We start from the raw sequence: 17,737 nt of genomic DNA, 5'->3' as shown, positions 1-17,737 counted from the left end.
TTTTGAACCCCCAATTTTTTTATTGGCTGTGCCAAAAAAAAGCAGTTTTCTATGCATTTCAGGGGTACTGTGGGGTTTTTTGAACCCCCAATTTTTTTATTGGCTGTGCCAAAAAAAAGCAGTTTTCTATGCATTTCAGGGGTACTGTGGGGTTTTTTGAACCCCCAATTTTTGTATTGGCTGTGCCAAAAAAAAGCAGTTTTCTATGCATTTCAGGGGTACTGTGGGGTTTTTTGAACCCCCAATTTTTTTATTGGCTGTGCCAAAAAAAAGCAGTTTTCTATGCATTTCAGGGGTACTGTGGGGTTTTTTGAACCCCCAATTTTTTTATTGGCTGTGCCAAAAAAAAGCAGTTTTCTATGCATTTCAGGGGTACTGTGGGGTTTTTTGAACCCCCAATTTTTTTATTGGCTGTGCCAAAAAAAAGCAGTTTTCTATGCATTTCAGGGGTACTGTGGGTTTTTTTGAACCCCCAATTTTTGTATTGGCTGTGCCAAAAAAAAGCAGTTTTCTATGCATTTCAGGGGTACTGTGGGGTTTTTTGAACCCCCAATTTTTTTATTGGCTGTGCCAAAAAAAAGCAGTTTTCTATGCATTTCAGGGGTACTGTGGGGTTTTTTGAACCCCCAATTTTTTTATTGGCTGTGCCAAAAAAAAGCAGTTTTCTATGCATTTCAGGGGTACTGTGGGGTTTTTTGAACCCCCAATTTTTGTATTGGCTGTGCCAAAAAAAAGCAGTTTTCTATGCATTTCAGGGGTACTGTGGGGTTTTTTGAACCCCCAATTTTTTTATTGGCTGTGCCAAAAAAAAGCAGTTTTCTATGCATTTCAGGGGTACTGTGGGGTTTTTTGAACCCCCAATTTTTTTATTGGCTGTGCCAAAAAAAAGCAGTTTTCTATGCATTTCAGGGGTACTGTGGGGTTTTTTGAACCCCCAATTTTTTTATTGGCTGTGCCAAAAAAAAGCAGTTTTCTATGCATTTCAGGGGTACTGTGGGTTTTTTTGAACCCCCAATTTTTGTATTGGCTGTGCCAAAAAAAAGCAGTTTTCTATGCATTTCAGGGGTACTGTGGGGTTTTTTTAACCAATTTTTTGACCTTTCTAGCGATTTGACCTTTGACCTTTTGACCTTTGACCTTTCTAGCGTTTTGACCTTTGACGTTTTGATTTTTAACCTTTCTAGCGATTTGACCTTTGACCTTTGACCTTTTGACCTTTGACCTTTCTAGCGTTTTGGCCAAAAAAAGCAGTTTTCTATGCATTTCAGGGGTACTGTGGGGTTTTTTTAACCCCCAATTTTTTTATTGGCTGTGCCAAAAAAAAGCAGTTTTCTATGCATTTCAGGGGTACTGTGGGGTTTTTTGAACCCCCAATTTTTGTATTGGCTGTGCCAAAAAAAAGCAGTTTTCTATGCATTTCAGGGGTACTGTGGGGTTTTTTGAACCCCCAATTTTAAGCAGTTTTCTATGCATTTCAGGGGTACTGTGGGGTTTTTTGAACCCCCAATTTTTGTATTGGCTGTGCCAAAAAAAAGCAGTTTTCTATGCATTTCAGGGGTACTGTGGGGTTTTTTGAACCCCCAATTTTTGTATTGGCTGTGCCAAAAAAAAGCAGTTTTCTATGCATTTCAGGGGTACTGTGGGGTTTTTTGAACCCCCAATTTTAAGCAGTTTTCTATGCATTTCAGGGGTACTGTGGGTTTTTTTTAACCCCCAATTTTTTTATTGGCTGTGCCAAAAAAAAGCAGTTTTCTATGCATTTCAGGGGTACTGTGGGGTTTTTTGAACCCCCAATTTTTGTATTGGCTGTGCCAAAAAAAAGCAGTTTTCTATGCATTTCAGGGGTACTGTGGGGTTTTTTGAACCCCCAATTTTTTTATTGGCTGTGCCAAAAAAAAAACAGTTTTCTATGCATTTCAGGGGTACTGTGGGGTTTTTTTGAACCCCCAATTTTTTTGACCTTTCTAGCGATTTGACCTTTGACCTTTTGACCTTTGACCTTTTGACCTTTGACCTTTTGACCTTTGACCTTTTTGAACCCCCAATTTTTTTATTGGCTGTGCCCAAAAAAAAGCAGTTTTCTATGCATTTCAGGGGTACTGTGGGGTTTTTTGAACCCCCAATTTTTTTATTGGCTGTGCCAAAAAAAAGCAGTTTTCTATGCATTTCAGGGGTACTGTGGGGTTTTTTGAACCCCCAATTTTTTTATTGGCTGTGCCAAAAAAAAGCAGTTTTCTATGCATTTCAGGGGTACTGTGGGGTTTTTTGAACCCCCAATTTTTTTATTGGCTGTGCCAAAAAAAAGCAGTTTTCTATGCATTTCAGGGGTACTGTGGGGTTTTTTGAACCCCCAATTTTTTTATTGGCTGTGCCAAAAAAAAGCAGTTTTCTATGCATTTCAGGGGTACTGTGGGGTTTTTTGAACCCCCAATTTTTTTATTGGCTGTGCCAAAAAAAAAACAGTTTTCTATGCATTTCAGGGGTACTGTGGGGTTTTTTTGAACCCCCAATTTTTTTGACCTTTCTAGCGATTTGACCTTTGACCTTTTGACCTTTGACCTTTTGACCTTTGACCTTTTGACCTTTGACCTTTTTTGAACCCCCAATTTTTTTATTGGCTGTGCCCAAAAAAAAGCAGTTTTCTATGCATTTCAGGGGTACTGTGGGGTTTTTTGAACCCCCAATTTTTTTATTGGCTGTGCCAAAAAAAAGCAGTTTTCTATGCATTTCAGGGGTACTGTGGGGTTTTTTGAACCCCCAATTTTTTTATTGGCTGTGCCAAAAAAAAGCAGTTTTCTATGCATTTCAGGGGTACTGTGGGGTTTTTTGAACCCCCAATTTTTTTATTGGCTGTGCCAAAAAAAAGCAGTTTTCTATGCATTTCAGGGGTACTGTGGGGTTTTTTGAACCCCCAATTTTTTTATTGGCTGTGCCAAAAAAAAGCAGTTTTCTATGCATTTCAGGGGTACTGTGGGGTTTTTTGAACCCCCAATTTTTTTATTGGCTGTGCCAAAAAAAGCAGTTTTCTATGCATTTCAGGGGTACTGTGGGGTTTTTTGAACCCCCAATTTTTTTGACCTTTCTAGCGATTTGACCTTTGACCTTTTGACCTTTTGACCTTTGACCTTTCTAGCGTTTTGGCCAAAAAAAAGCAGTTTTCTATGCATTTCAGGGGTACTGTGGGGTTTTTTGAACCCTCAATTTTTGTATTGGCTGTGCCAAAAAAAAAAGCAGTTTTCTATGCATTTCAGGGGTACTGTGGGGTTTTTTGAACCCCCAATTTTTTTATTGGCTGTGCCAAAAAAAAGCAATTTTCTATGCATTTCAGGGGTACTGTGGGGTTTTTTTAACCCCCAATTTTTTTATTGGCTGTGCCAAAAAAAAGCAGTTTTCTATGCATTTCAGGGGTACTGTGGGGTTTTCTGAACCCCCAATTTTTTTATTGGCTGTGCCAAAAAAAAAGCAGTTTTCTATGCATTTCAGGGGTACTGTGGGGTTTTTTGAACCCCCAATTTTAAGCAGTTTTCTATGCATTTCAGGGGTACTGTGGGGTTTTTTGAACCCCCAATTTTTTTATTGTCTGTGCAAAAAAAAAAGCAGTTTTCTATGCATTTCAGGGGTAATGTGGGTTTTTTTGAACCCCCAATTTTTTTATTGGCTATGCCAAAAAAATGCAATTTTCTATGCATTTCAGGGGTACTGTTGGGGTTTTTTGAACCCCCAATTTTTTTATTGGCTGTGCCAAAAAAAAAGCAGTTTTCTATGCATTTCAGGGGTACTGTGGGGTTTTTTGAACCCCCAATTTTTTTATTGGCTGTGCCAAAAAAAAGCAGTTTTCTATGCATTTCAGGGGTACTGTGGGGTTTTTTGAACCCCCAATTTTTGTATTGGCTGTGCCAAAAAAAGCAGTTTTCTATGCATTTCAGGGGTACTGTGGGGTTTTTTGAACCCCCAATTTTTTTATTGGCTGTGCCAAAAAAAGCAGTTTTCTATGCATTTCAGGGGTACTGTGGGGTTTTTTGAACCCCCAATTTTTTTATTGGCTGTGCCAAAAAATAAGCAGTTTTCTATGCATTTCAGGGGTACTGTGGGGTTTTTTGAACCCCCAGTTTTTTTATTGGCTGTGCCAGAAAAAAGCAGTTTTCTATGCATTTCAGGGGTACTGTGGGTTTTTTTTAACCCCCAATTTTTTTATTGGCTATGCCAAAAAAAAAGCAGTTTTCTATGCATTTCAGGGGTACTGTGGGGTTTTTTGAACCCCCAATTTTTTTATTGGCTGTGCAAAAAAAAAGCAGTTTTCTATGCATTTCAGGGGTACTGTGGGTTTTTTTGAACCCCCAATTTTTTTATTGGCTGTGCCAAAAAAATGCAGTTTTCTATGCATTTCAGGGGTACTGTTGGGGTTTTTTGAACCCCCAATTTTTTTATTGGCTGTGCCAAAAAAAAAGCAGTTTTCTATGCATTTCAGGGGTACTGTGGGGTTTTTTGAACCCCCAATTTTTGTATTGGCTGTGCCAAAAAAAAGCAGTTTTCTATGCATTTCAGGGGTACTGTGGGTTTTTTTTAACCCCCAATTTTTTTATTGGCTGTGCCAAAAAAAAGCAGTTTTCTATGCATTTCAGGGGTACTGTGGGGTTTTTTGAACCCCCAATTTTTTTATTGGCTGTGCCAAAAAAAAGCAGTTTTCTATGCATTTCAGGGGTACTGTGGGGTTTTTTGAACCCCCAATTTTTGTATTGGCTGTGCCAAAAAAAAGCAGTTTTCTATGCATTTCAGGGGTACTGTGGGGTTTTTTGAACCCCCAATTTTAAGCAGTTTTCTATGCATTTCAGGGGTACTGTGGGGTTTTTTTAACCCCCAATTTTTGTATTGGCTGTGCCAAAAAAAAGCAGTTTTCTATGCATTTCAGGGGTACTGTGGGGTTTTTTGAACCCCCAATTTTTGTATTGGCTGTGCCAAAAAAAAGCAGTTTTCTATGCATTTCAGGGGTACTGTGGGGTTTTTTGAACCCCCAATTTTAAGCAGTTTTCTATGCATTTCAGGGGTACTGTGGGTTTTTTTTAACCCCCAATTTTTTTATTGGCTGTGCCAAAAAAAAAACAGTTTTCTATGCATTTCAGGGGTACTGTGGGGTTTTTTGAACCCCCAATTTTTGTATTGGCTGTGCCAAAAAAAAGCAGTTTTCTATGCATTTCAGGGGTACTGTGGGGTTTTTTGAACCCCCAATTTTAAGCAGTTTTCTATGCATTTCAGGGGTACTGTGGGGTTTTTTGAACCCCCAATTTTTGTATTGGCTGTGCCAAAAAAAAGCAGTTTTCTATGCATTTCAGGGGTACTGTGGGGTTTTTTGAACCCCCAATTTTTGTATTGGCTGTGCCAAAAAAAAGCAGTTTTCTATGCATTTCAGGGGTACTGTGGGGTTTTTTGAACCCCCAATTTTAAGCAGTTTTCTATGCATTTCAGGGGTACTGTGGGTTTTTTTTAACCCCCAATTTTTTTTATTGGCTGTGCCAAAAAAAAACAGTTTTCTATGCATTTCAGGGGTACTGTGGGGTTTTTTGAACCCCCAATTTTTGTATTGGCTGTGCCAAAAAAAAGCAGTTTTCTATGCATTTCAGGGGTACTGTGGGGTTTTTTTAACCCCCAATTTTTTTATTGGCTGTGCCAAAAAAAAACAGTTTTCTATGCATTTCAGGGGTACTGTGGGGTTTTTTTGAACCCCCAATTTTTTTGACCTTTCTAGCGATTTGACCTTTGACCTTTTGACCTTTGACCTTTTGACCTTTGACCTTTTGACCTTTGACCTTTTTTTGAACCCCCAATTTTTTTATTGGCTAGGCCAAAAAAAAATCAATTTTTTTGACCTTTCTAGCGATTTGACCTTTGACCTTTTGACCTTTTGACCTTTGACCTTTTGACCTTTGACCTTTCTAGCGTTTTGGCCAAAAAAAAGCAGTTTTCTATGCATTTCAGGGGTACTGTGGGGTTTTTTGAACCCCCAATTTTTTTATTGGCTGTGCCAAAAAAAAGCAGTTTTCTATGCATTTCAGGGGTACTGTGGGGGTTTTTTGTACCCCCAATTTGTTTGACCTTTCTAGCGATTTGACCTTTGACCTTTTGACCTTTGACCTTTTGACCTTTGACCTTTCTAGCGTTTTGGCCAAAAAAAAGCAGTTTTCTATGCATTTCAGGGGTACTGTGGGGTTTTTTGAACCCCCAATTTTTTTATTGGCTGTGCCAAAAAAAAGCAGTTTTCTATGCATTTCAGGGGTACTGTGGGTTTTTTTTAACCCCCAATTTTTTTATTGGCTGTGCCAAAAAAAAGCAGTTTTCTATGCATTTCAGGGGTACTGTGGGGTTTTTTGAACCCCCAATTTTTTTATTGGCTGTGCCAAAAAAAAGCAGTTTTCTATGCATTTCAGGGGTACTGTGGGGTTTTTTGAACCCCCAATTTTTTTATTGGCTGTGCCAAAAAAAAGCAGTTTTCTATGCATTTCAGGGGTACTGTGGGGTTTTTTGAACCCCCAATTTTTTTATTGGCTGTGCCAAAAAAAAGCAGTTTTCTATGCATTTCAGGGGTACTGTGGGGTTTTTTGAACCCCCAATTTTTGTATTGGCTGTGCCAAAAAAAAGCAGTTTTCTATGCATTTCAGGGGTACTGTGGGGTTTTTTGAACCCCCAATTTTTTTATTGGCTGTGCCAAAAAAAAGCAGTTTTCTATGCATTTCAGGGGTACTGTGGGGTTTTTTGAACCCCCAATGTTTTTATTGGCTGTGCCAAAAAAAAGCAGTTTTCTATGCATTTCAGGGGTACTGTGGGTTTTTTTGAACCCCCAATTTTTTTATTGGCTGTGCCAAAAAAAAGCAGTTTTCTATGCATTTCAGGGGTACTGTGGGTTTTTTTGAACCCCCAATTTCTTTATTGGCTGTGCCAAAAAAAAGCAGTTTTCTATGCATTTCAGGGGTACTGTGGGGTTTTTTAACCAATTTTTTGACCTTTCTAGCGATTTGACCTTTGACCTTTTGACCTTTGACCTTTCTAGCGTTTTGACCTTTGACGTTTTGATTTTTAACCTTTCTAGCGATTTGACCTTTGACCTTTGACCTTTTGACCTTTGACCTTTTGACCTTTGACCTTTCTAGCGTTTTGGCCAAAAAAAAAGCAGTTTTCTATGCATTTCAGGGGTACTGTGGGGTTTTTTGAACCCCCAATTTTTTTATTGGCTGTGCCAAAAAAAAGCAGTTTTCTATGCATTTCAGGGGTACTGTGGGGTTTTTTTGTACCCCCAATTTGTTTGACCTTTCTAGCGATTTGACCTTTGACCTTTTGACCTTTGACCTTTTGACCTTTGACCTTTTGACCTTTGACCTTTCTAGCGTTTTGGCCAAAAAAAAGCAGTTTTCTATGCATTTCAGGGGTACTGTGGGGTTTTTTGAACCCCCAATTTTTTTATTGGCTGTGCCAAAAAAAAGCAGTTTTCTATGCATTTCAGGGGTACTGTGGGGTTTTTTTAACCCCCAATTTTTTTATTGGCTGTGCCAAAAAAAAGCAGTTTTCTATGCATTTCAGGGGTACTGTGGGGTTTTTTGAACCCCCAATTTTTTTATTGGCTGTGCCAAAAAAAAGCAGTTTTCTATGCATTTCAGGGGTACTGTGGGGTTTTTTGAACCCCCAATTTTTTTATTGGCTGTGCCAAAAAAAAGCAGTTTTCTATGCATTTCAGGGGTACTGTGGGGTTTTTTGAACCCCCAATTTTTTTATTGGCTGTGCCAAAAAAAAGCAGTTTTCTATGCATTTCAGGGGTACTGTGGGGTTTTTTGAACCCCCAATTTTTGTATTGGCTGTGCCAAAAAAAAGCAGTTTTCTATGCATTTCAGGGGTACTGTGGGGTTTTTTGAACCCCCAATTTTTGTATTGGCTGTGCCAAAAAAAAGCAGTTTTCTATGCATTTCAGGGGTACTGTGGGGTTTTTTGAACCCCCAATTTTTTTATTGGCTGTGCCAAAAAAAAGCAGTTTTCTATGCATTTCAGGGGTACTGTGGGGTTTTTTGAACCCCCAATTTTTTTATTGGCTGTGCCAAAAAAAAGCAGTTTTCTATGCATTTCAGGGGTACTGTGGGTTTTTTTGAACCCCCAATTTTTGTATTGGCTGTGCCAAAAAAAAGCAGTTTTCTATGCATTTCAGGGGTACTGTGGGGTTTTTTTAACCAATTTTTTGACCTTTCTAGCGATTTGACCTTTGACCTTTTGACCTTTGACCTTTCTAGCGTTTTGACCTTTGACGTTTTGATTTTTAACCTTTCTAGCGATTTGACCTTTGACCTTTGACCTTTTGACCTTTGACCTTTCTAGCGTTTTGGCCAAAAAAAGCAGTTTTCTATGCATTTCAGGGGTACTGTGGGTTTTTTTTAACCCCCAATTTTTTTATTGGCTGTGCCAAAAAAAAGCAGTTTTCTATGCATTTCAGGGGTACTGTGGGGTTTTTTGAACCCCCAATTTTTTTATTGGCTGTGCCAAAAAAAAGCAGTTTTCTATGCATTTCAGGGGTACTGTGGGGTTTTTTGAACCCCCAATTTTAAGCAGTTTTCTATGCATTTCAGGGGTACTGTGGGGTTTTTTGAACCCCCAATTTTTGTATTGGCTGTGCCAAAAAAAAGCAGTTTTCTATGCATTTCAGGGGTACTGTGGGGTTTTTTGAACCCCCAATTTTTGTATTGGCTGTGCCAAAAAAAAGCAGTTTTCTATGCATTTCAGGGGTACTGTGGGGTTTTTTGAACCCCCAATTTTAAGCAGTTTTCTATGCATTTCAGGGGTACTGTGGGTTTTTTTTAACCCCCAATTTTTTTATTGGCTGTGCCAAAAAAAAGCAGTTTTCTATGCATTTCAGGGGTACTGTGGGGTTTTTTGAACCCCCAATTTTTGTATTGGCTGTGCCAAAAAAAAGCAGTTTTCTATGCATTTCAGGGGTACTGTGGGGTTTTTTGAACCCCCAATTTTTTTATTGGCTGTGCCAAAAAAAAAACAGTTTTCTATGCATTTCAGGGGTACTGTGGGGTTTTTTTGAACCCCCAATTTTTTTGACCTTTCTAGCGATTTGACCTTTGACCTTTTGACCTTTGACCTTTTGACCTTTGACCTTTTGACCTTTGACCTTTTTTGAACCCCCAATTTTTTTATTGGCTGTGCCCAAAAAAAAGCAGTTTTCTATGCATTTCAGGGGTACTGTGGGGTTTTTTGAACCCCCAATTCTTTTATTGGCTGTGCCAAAAAAAAGCAGTTTTCTATGCATTTCAGGGGTACTGTGGGGTTTTTTGAACCCCCAATTTTTTTATTGGCTGTGCCAAAAAAAAGCAGTTTTCTATGCATTTCAGGGGTACTGTGGGGTTTTTTGAACCCCCAATTTTTTTATTGGCTGTGCCAAAAAAAAGCAGTTTTCTATGCATTTCAGGGGTACTGTGGGGTTTTTTGAACCCCCAATTTTTTTATTGGCTGTGCCAAAAAAAAGCAGTTTTCTATGCATTTCAGGGGTACTGTGGGGTTTTTTGAACCCCCAATTTTTTTATTGGCTGTGCCAAAAAAAAAACAGTTTTCTATGCATTTCAGGGGTACTGTGGGGTTTTTTTGAACCCCCAATTTTTTTGACCTTTCTAGCGATTTGACCTTTGACCTTTTGACCTTTGACCTTTTGACCTTTGACCTTTTGACCTTTGACCTTTTTTGAACCCCCAATTTTTTTATTGGCTGTGCCCAAAAAAAAGCAGTTTTCTATGCATTTCAGGGGTACTGTGGGGTTTTTTGAACCCCCAATTTTTTTATTGGCTGTGCCAAAAAAAAGCAGTTTTCTATGCATTTCAGGGGTACTGTGGGGTTTTTTGAACCCCCAATTTTTTTATTGGCTGTGCCAAAAAAAAGCAGTTTTCTATGCATTTCAGGGGTACTGTGGGGTTTTTTGAACCCCCAATTTTTTTATTGGCTGTGCCAAAAAAAAGCAGTTTTCTATGCATTTCAGGGGTACTGTGGGGTTTTTTGAACCCCCAATTTTTTTATTGGCTGTGCCAAAAAAAAGCAGTTTTCTATGCATTTCAGGGGTACTGTGGGGTTTTTTGAACCCCCAATTTTTGTATTGGCTGTGCCAAAAAAAAGCAGTTTTCTATGCATTTCAGGGGTACTGTGGGGTTTTTTGAACCCCCAATTTTTTTATTGGCTGTGCCAAAAAAAGCAGTTTTCTATGCATTTCAGGGGTACTGTGGGGTTTTTTGAACCCCCAATTTTTTTGACCTTTCTAGCGATTTGACCTTTGACCTTTTGACCTTTTGACCTTTGACCTTTCTAGCGTTTTGGCCAAAAAAAAGCAGTTTTCTATGCATTTCAGGGGTACTGTGGGGTTTTTTGAACCCTCAATTTTTGTATTGGCTGTGCCAAAAAAAAAAGCAGTTTTCTATGCATTTCAGGGGTACTGTGGGGTTTTTTGAACCCCCAATTTTTTTATTGGCTGTGCCAAAAAAAAGCAATTTTCTATGCATTTCAGGGGTACTGTGGGGTTTTTTTAACCCCCAATTTTTTTATTGGCTGTGCCAAAAAAAGCAGTTTTCTATGCATTTCAGGGGTACTGTGGGGTTTTCTGAACCCCCAATTTTTTTATTGGCTGTGCCAAAAAAAAAGCAGTTTTCTATGCATTTCAGGGGTACTGTGGGGTTTTTTGAACCCCCAATTTTAAGCAGTTTTCTATGCATTTCAGGGGTACTGTGGGGTTTTTTGAACCCCCAATTTTTTTATTGTCTGTGCAAAAAAAAAAGCAGTTTTCTATGCATTTCAGGGGTAATGTGGGTTTTTTTGAACCCCCAATTTTTTTATTGGCTATGCCAAAAAAATGCAATTTTCTATGCATTTCAGGGGTACTGTTGGGGTTTTTTGAACCCCCAATTTTTTTATTGGCTGTGCCAAAAAAAAAGCAGTTTTCTATGCATTTCAGGGGTACTGTGGGGTTTTTTGAACCCCCAATTTTTTTATTGGCTGTGCCAAAAAAAAGCAGTTTTCTATGCATTTCAGGGGTACTGTGGGGTTTTTTGAACCCCCAATTTTTGTATTGGCTGTGCCAAAAAAAGCAGTTTTCTATGCATTTCAGGGGTACTGTGGGGTTTTTTGAACCCCCAATTTTTTTATTGGCTGTGCCAAAAAAAGCAGTTTTCTATGCATTTCAGGGGTACTGTGGGGTTTTTTGAACCCCCAATTTTTTTATTGGCTGTGCCAAAAAATAAGCAGTTTTCTATGCATTTCAGGGGTACTGTGGGGTTTTTTGAACCCCCAGTTTTTTTATTGGCTGTGCCAGAAAAAAGCAGTTTTCTATGCATTTCAGGGGTACTGTGGGTTTTTTTTAACCCCCAATTTTTTTATTGGCTATGCCAAAAAAAAAGCAGTTTTCTATGCATTTCAGGGGTACTGTGGGGTTTTTTGAACCCCCAATTTTTTTATTGGCTGTGCAAAAAAAAAGCAGTTTTCTATGCATTTCAGGGGTACTGTGGGTTTTTTTGAACCCCCAATTTTTTTATTGGCTGTGCCAAAAAAATGCAGTTTTCTATGCATTTCAGGGGTACTGTTGGGGTTTTTTGAACCCCCAATTTTTTTATTGGCTGTGCCAAAAAAAAAGCAGTTTTCTATGCATTTCAGGGGTACTGTGGGGTTTTTTGAACCCCCAATTTTTGTATTGGCTGTGCCAAAAAAAAGCAGTTTTCTATGCATTTCAGGGGTACTGTGGGTTTTTTTTAACCCCCAATTTTTTTATTGGCTGTGCCAAAAAAAAGCAGTTTTCTATGCATTTCAGGGGTACTGTGGGGTTTTTTGAACCCCCAATTTTTTTATTGGCTGTGCCAAAAAAAAGCAGTTTTCTATGCATTTCAGGGGTACTGTGGGGTTTTTTGAACCCCCAATTTTTGTATTGGCTGTGCCAAAAAAAAGCAGTTTTCTATGCATTTCAGGGGTACTGTGGGGTTTTTTGAACCCCCAATTTTAAGCAGTTTTCTATGCATTTCAGGGGTACTGTGGGGTTTTTTGAACCCCCAATTTTTGTATTGGCTGTGCCAAAAAAAAGCAGTTTTCTATGCATTTCAGGGGTACTGTGGGGTTTTTTGAACCCCCAATTTTTGTATTGGCTGTGCCAAAAAAAAGCAGTTTTCTATGCATTTCAGGGGTACTGTGGGGTTTTTTGAACCCCCAATTTTAAGCAGTTTTCTATGCATTTCAGGGGTACTGTGGGTTTTTTTTAACCCCCAATTTTTTTATTGGCTGTGCCAAAAAAAAAACAGTTTTCTATGCATTTCAGGGGTACTGTGGGGTTTTTTGAACCCCCAATTTTTGTATTGGCTGTGCCAAAAAAAAGCAGTTTTCTATGCATTTCAGGGGTACTGTGGGGTTTTTTTAACCCCCAATTTTTTTATTGGCTGTGCCAAAAAAAAGCAGTTTTCTATGCATTTCAGGGGTACTGTGGGGTTTTTTTGAACCCCCAATTTTTTGGACCTTTCTAGCGATTTGACCTTTGACCTTTTGACCTTTGACCTTTTGACCTTTGACCTTTTGACCTTTGACCTTTTTTTGAACCCCCAATTTTTTTATTGGCTAGGCCAAAAAAAATCAATTTTTTTGACCTTTCTAGCGATTTGACCTTTGACCTTTTGACCTTTTGACCTTTGACCTTTTGACCTTTGACCTTTCTAGCGTTTTGGCCAAAAAAAAAGCAGTTTTCTATGCATTTCAGGGGTACTGTGGGGTTTTTTGAACCCCCAATTTTTTTATTGGCTGTGCCAAAAAAAAGCAGTTTTCTATGCATTTCAGGGGTACTGTGGGGTTTTTTTGTACCCCCAATTTGTTTGACCTTTCTAGCGATTTGACCTTTGACCTTTTGACCTTTGACCTTTTGACCTTTGACCTTTTGACCTTTGACCTTTCTAGCGTTTTGGCCAAAAAAAAGCAGTTTTCTATGCATTTCAGGGGTACTGTGGGGTTTTTTGAACCCCCAATTTTTTTATTGGCTGTGCCAAAAAAAAGCAGTTTTCTATGCATTTCAGGGGTACTGTGGGGTTTTTTTAACCCCCAATTTTTTTATTGGCTGTGCCAAAAAAAAGCAGTTTTCTATGCATTTCAGGGGTACTGTGGGGTTTTTTGAACCCCCAATTTTTTTATTGGCTGTGCCAAAAAAAAGCAGTTTTCTATGCATTTCAGGGGTACTGTGGGGTTTTTTGAACCCCCAATTTTTTTATTGGCTGTGCCAAAAAAAAGCAGTTTTCTATGCATTTCAGGGGTACTGTGGGGTTTTTTGAACCCCCAATTTTTTTATTGGCTGTGCCAAAAAAAAGCAGTTTTCTATGCATTTCAGGGGTACTGTGGGGTTTTTTGAACCCCCAATTTTTGTATTGGCTGTGCCAAAAAAAAGCAGTTTTCTATGCATTTCAGGGGTACTGTGGGGTTTTTTGAACCCCCAATTTTTTTATTGGCTGTGCCAAAAAAAAGCAGTTTTCTATGCATTTCAGGGGTACTGTGGGGTTTTTTGAACCCCCAATTTTTTTATTGGCTGTGCCAAAAAAAAGCAGTTTTCTATGCATTTCAGGGGTACTGTGGGGTTTTTTGAACCCCCAATTTTTTTATTGGCTGTGCCAAAAAAAAGCAGTTTTCTATGCATTTCAGGGGTACTGTGGGTTTTTTTGAACCCCCAATTTTTTTATTGGCTGTGCCAAAAAAAAGCAGTTTTCTATGCATTTCAGGGGTACTGTGGGGTTTTTTTAACCAATTTTTTGACCTTTCTAGCGATTTGACCTTTGACCTTTTGACCTTTGACCTTTCTAGCGTTTTGACCTTTGACGTTTTGATTTTTAACCTTTCTAGCGATTTGACCTTTGACCTTTGACCTTTTGACCTTTGACCTTTTGACCTTTGACCTTTCTAGCGTTTTGGCCAAAAAAAAAGCAGTTTTCTATGCATTTCAGGGGTACTGTGGGGTTTTTTGAACCCCCAATTTTTTTATTGGCTGTGCCAAAAAAAAGCAGTTTTCTATGCATTTCAGGGGTACTGTGGGGTTTTTTTGTACCCCCAATTTGTTTGACCTTTCTAGCGATTTGACCTTTGACCTTTTGACCTTTGACCTTTTGACCTTTGACCTTTTGACCTTTGACCTTTCTAGCGTTTTGGCCAAAAAAAAGCAGTTTTCTATGCATTTCAGGGGTACTGTGGGGTTTTTTGAACCCCCAATTTTTTTATTGGCTGTGCCAAAAAAAAGCAGTTTTCTATGCATTTCAGGGGTACTGTGGGGTTTTTTGAACCCCCAATTTTTTTATTGGCTGTGCCAAAAAAAAACAGTTTTCTATGCATTTCAGGGGTACTGTGGGGTTTTTTGAACCCCCAATTTTTTTATTGGCTGTGCCAAAAAAAAGCAGTTTTCTATGCATTTCAGGGGTACTGTGGGGTTTTTTGAACCCCCAATTTTTTTATTGGCTGTGCCAAAAAAAAGCAGTTTTCTATGCATTTCAGGGGTACTGTGGGGTTTTTTGAACCCCCAATTTTTTTATTGGCTGTGCCAAAAAAAAGCAGTTTTCTATGCATTTCAGGGGTACTGTGGGGTTTTTTGAACCCCCAATTTTTGTATTGGCTGTGCCAAAAAAAAGCAGTTTTCTATGCATTTCAGGGGTACTGTGGGGTTTTTTGAACCCCCAATTTTTTTATTGGCTGTGCCAAAAAAAAGCAGTTTTCTATGCATTTCAGGGGTACTGTGGGGTTTTTTGAACCCCCAATTTTTTTATTGGCTGTGCCAAAAAAAAGCAGTTTTCTATGCATTTCAGGGGTACTGTGGGGTTTTTTGAACCCCCAATTTTTTTATTGGCTGTGCCAAAAAAAAGCAGTTTTCTATGCATTTCAGGGGTACTGTGGGTTTTTTTGAACCCCCAATTTTTTTATTGGCTGTGCCAAAAAAAAGCAGTTTTCTATGCATTTCAGGGGTACTGTGGGGTTTTTTTAACCAATTTTTTGACCTTTCTAGCGATTTGACCTTTGACCTTTTGACCTTTGACCTTTCTAGCGTTTTGACCTTTGACGTTTTGATTTTTAACCTTTCTAGCGATTTGACCTTTGACCTTTGACCTTTTGACCTTTGACCTTTCTAGCGTTTTGGCCAAAAAAAGCAGTTTTCTATGCATTTCAGGGGTACTGTGGGGTTTTTTTAACCCCCAATTTTTTTATTGGCTGTGCCAAAAAAAAGCAGTTTTCTATGCATTTCAGGGGTACTGTGGGGTTTTTTGAACCCCCAATTTTTTTATTGGCTGTGCCAAAAAAAAGCAGTTTTCTATGCATTTCAGGGGTACTGTGGGGTTTTTTGAACCCCCAATTTTAAGCAGTTTTCTATGCATTTCAGGGGTACTGTGGGGTTTTTTGAACCCCCAATTTTTGTATTGGCTGTGCCAAAAAAAAGCAGTTTTCTATGCATTTCAGGGGTACTGTGGGGTTTTTTGAACCCCCAATTTTTGTATTGGCTGTGCCAAAAAAAAGCAGTTTTCTATGCATTTCAGGGGTACTGTGGGGTTTTTTGAACCCCCAATTTTAAGCAGTTTTCTATGCATTTCAGGGGTACTGTGGGTTTTTTTTAACCCCCAATTTTTTTATTGGCTGTGCCAAAAAAAAGCAGTTTTCTATGCATTTCAGGGGTACTGTGGGGTTTTTTGAACCCCCAATTTTTGTATTGGCTGTGCCAAAAAAAAGCAGTTTTCTATGCATTTCAGGGGTACTGTGGGGTTTTTTGAACCCCCAATTTTTTTATTGGCTGTGCCAAAAAAAAACAGTTTTCTATGCATTTCAGGGGTACTGTGGGGTTTTTTTGAACCCCCAATTTTTTTGACCTTTCTAGCGATTTGACCTTTGACCTTTTGACCTTTGACCTTTTGACCTTTGACCTTTTGACCTTTGACCTTTTTTTGAACCCCCAATTTTTTTATTGGCTGTGCCCAAAAAAAAGCAGTTTTCTATGCATTTCAGGGGTACTGTGGGGTTTTTTGAACCCCCAATTTTTTTATTGGCTGTGCCAAAAAAAAGCAGTTTTCTATGCATTTCAGGGGTACTGTGGGGTTTTTTGAACCCCCAATTTTTTTATTGGCTGTGCCAAAAAAAAGCAGTTTTCTATGCATTTCAGGGGTACTGTGGGGTTTTTTGAACCCCCAATTTTTTTATTGGCTGTGCCAAAAAAAAGCAGTTTTCTATGCATTTCAGGGGTACTGTGGGGTTTTTTGAACCCCCAATTTTTGTATTGGCTGTGCCAAAAAAAAGCAGTTTTCTATGCATTTCAGGGGTACTGTGGGGTTTTTTGAACCCCCAATTTTTTTATTGGCTGTGCCAAAAAAAGCAGTTTTCTATGCATTTCAGGGGTACTGTGGGGTTTTTTGAACCCCCAATTTTTTTGACCTTTCTAGCGATTTGACCTTTGACCTTTTGACCTTTTGACCTTTGACCTTTCTAGCGTTTTGGCCAAAAAAAAGCAGTTTTCTATGCATTTCAGGGGTACTGTGGGGTTTTTTGAACCCTCAATTTTTGTATTGGCTGTGCCAAAAAAAAAAGCAGTTTTCTATGCATTTCAGGGGTACTGTGGGGTTTTTTGAACCCCCAATTTTTTTATTGGCTGTGCCAAAAAAAAAGCAGTTTTCTATGCATTTCAGGGGTACTGTGGGGTTTTTTGAACCCCCAATTTTTTTATTGGCTGTGCCAAAAAAAAGCAGTTTTCTATGCATTTCAGGGGTACTGTGGGGTTTTTTGAACCCCCAATTTTTGTATTGGCTGTGCCAAAAAAAAGCAGTTTTCTATGCATTTCAGGGGTACTGTGGGGTTTTTTGAACCCCCAATTTTTTTATTGGCTGTGCCAAAAAAAGCAGTTTTCTATGCATTTCAGGGGTACTGTGGGGTTTTTTGAACCCCCAATTTTTTTATTGGCTGTGCCAAAAAAAAGCAGTTTTCTATGCATTTCAGGGGTACTGTGTGGTTTTTTGAACCCCCAATTTTTTTATTGGCTGTGCCAAAAAAAGCAGTTTTCTATGCATTTCAGGGGTACTGTGGGGTTTTTTTAACCCCCAATTTTTTTATTGGCTGTGCCAAAAAAAAAGCAGTTTTCTATGCATTTCAGGGGTACTGTGTGGTTTTTTGAACCCCCAATTTTTTTATTGGCTGTGCCAAAAAATAAGCAGTTTTCTATGCATTTCAGGGGTACTGTGGGGTTTTTTGAACCCCCAATTTCTTTATTGGCTGTGCCAAAAAAAAGCAGTTTTCTATGCATTTCAGGGGTACTGTGGGGTTTTTTGAACCCCCAATTTTTTTATTGGCTGTGCCAAAAAAAAAGCAGTTTTCTATGCATTTCAGGGGTACTGTGGGGTTTTTTGAACCCCCAATTTTTATTGGCTGTGCCAAAAAAAAAGCAGTTTTCTATGCATTTCAGGGGTACTGTGGGGTTTTTTGAACCCCCAATTCTTTTATTGGCTGTGCCAAAAAAAAGCAGTTTTCTATGCATTTCAGGGGTACTGTGGGGTTTTTTGAACCCCCAATTTTTTTATTGGCTGTGCCAAAAAAAAGCAGTTTTCTATGCATTTCAGGGGTACTGTGGGGTTTTTTGAACCCCCAATTTTTTTATTGGCTGTGCCAAAAAAAAGCAGTTTTCTATGCATTTCAGGGGTACTGTGGGGTTTTTTGAACCCCCAATTTTTTTATTGGCTGTGCCAAA

Source organism: Electrona antarctica (assembly GCF_951216825.1).
Source record: "Electrona antarctica genome assembly, chromosome: 13".
NCBI lineage: Eukaryota > Metazoa > Chordata > Actinopteri > Myctophiformes > Myctophidae > Electrona > Electrona antarctica.
Note: the sequence above shows the minus strand (reverse complement) of the source record.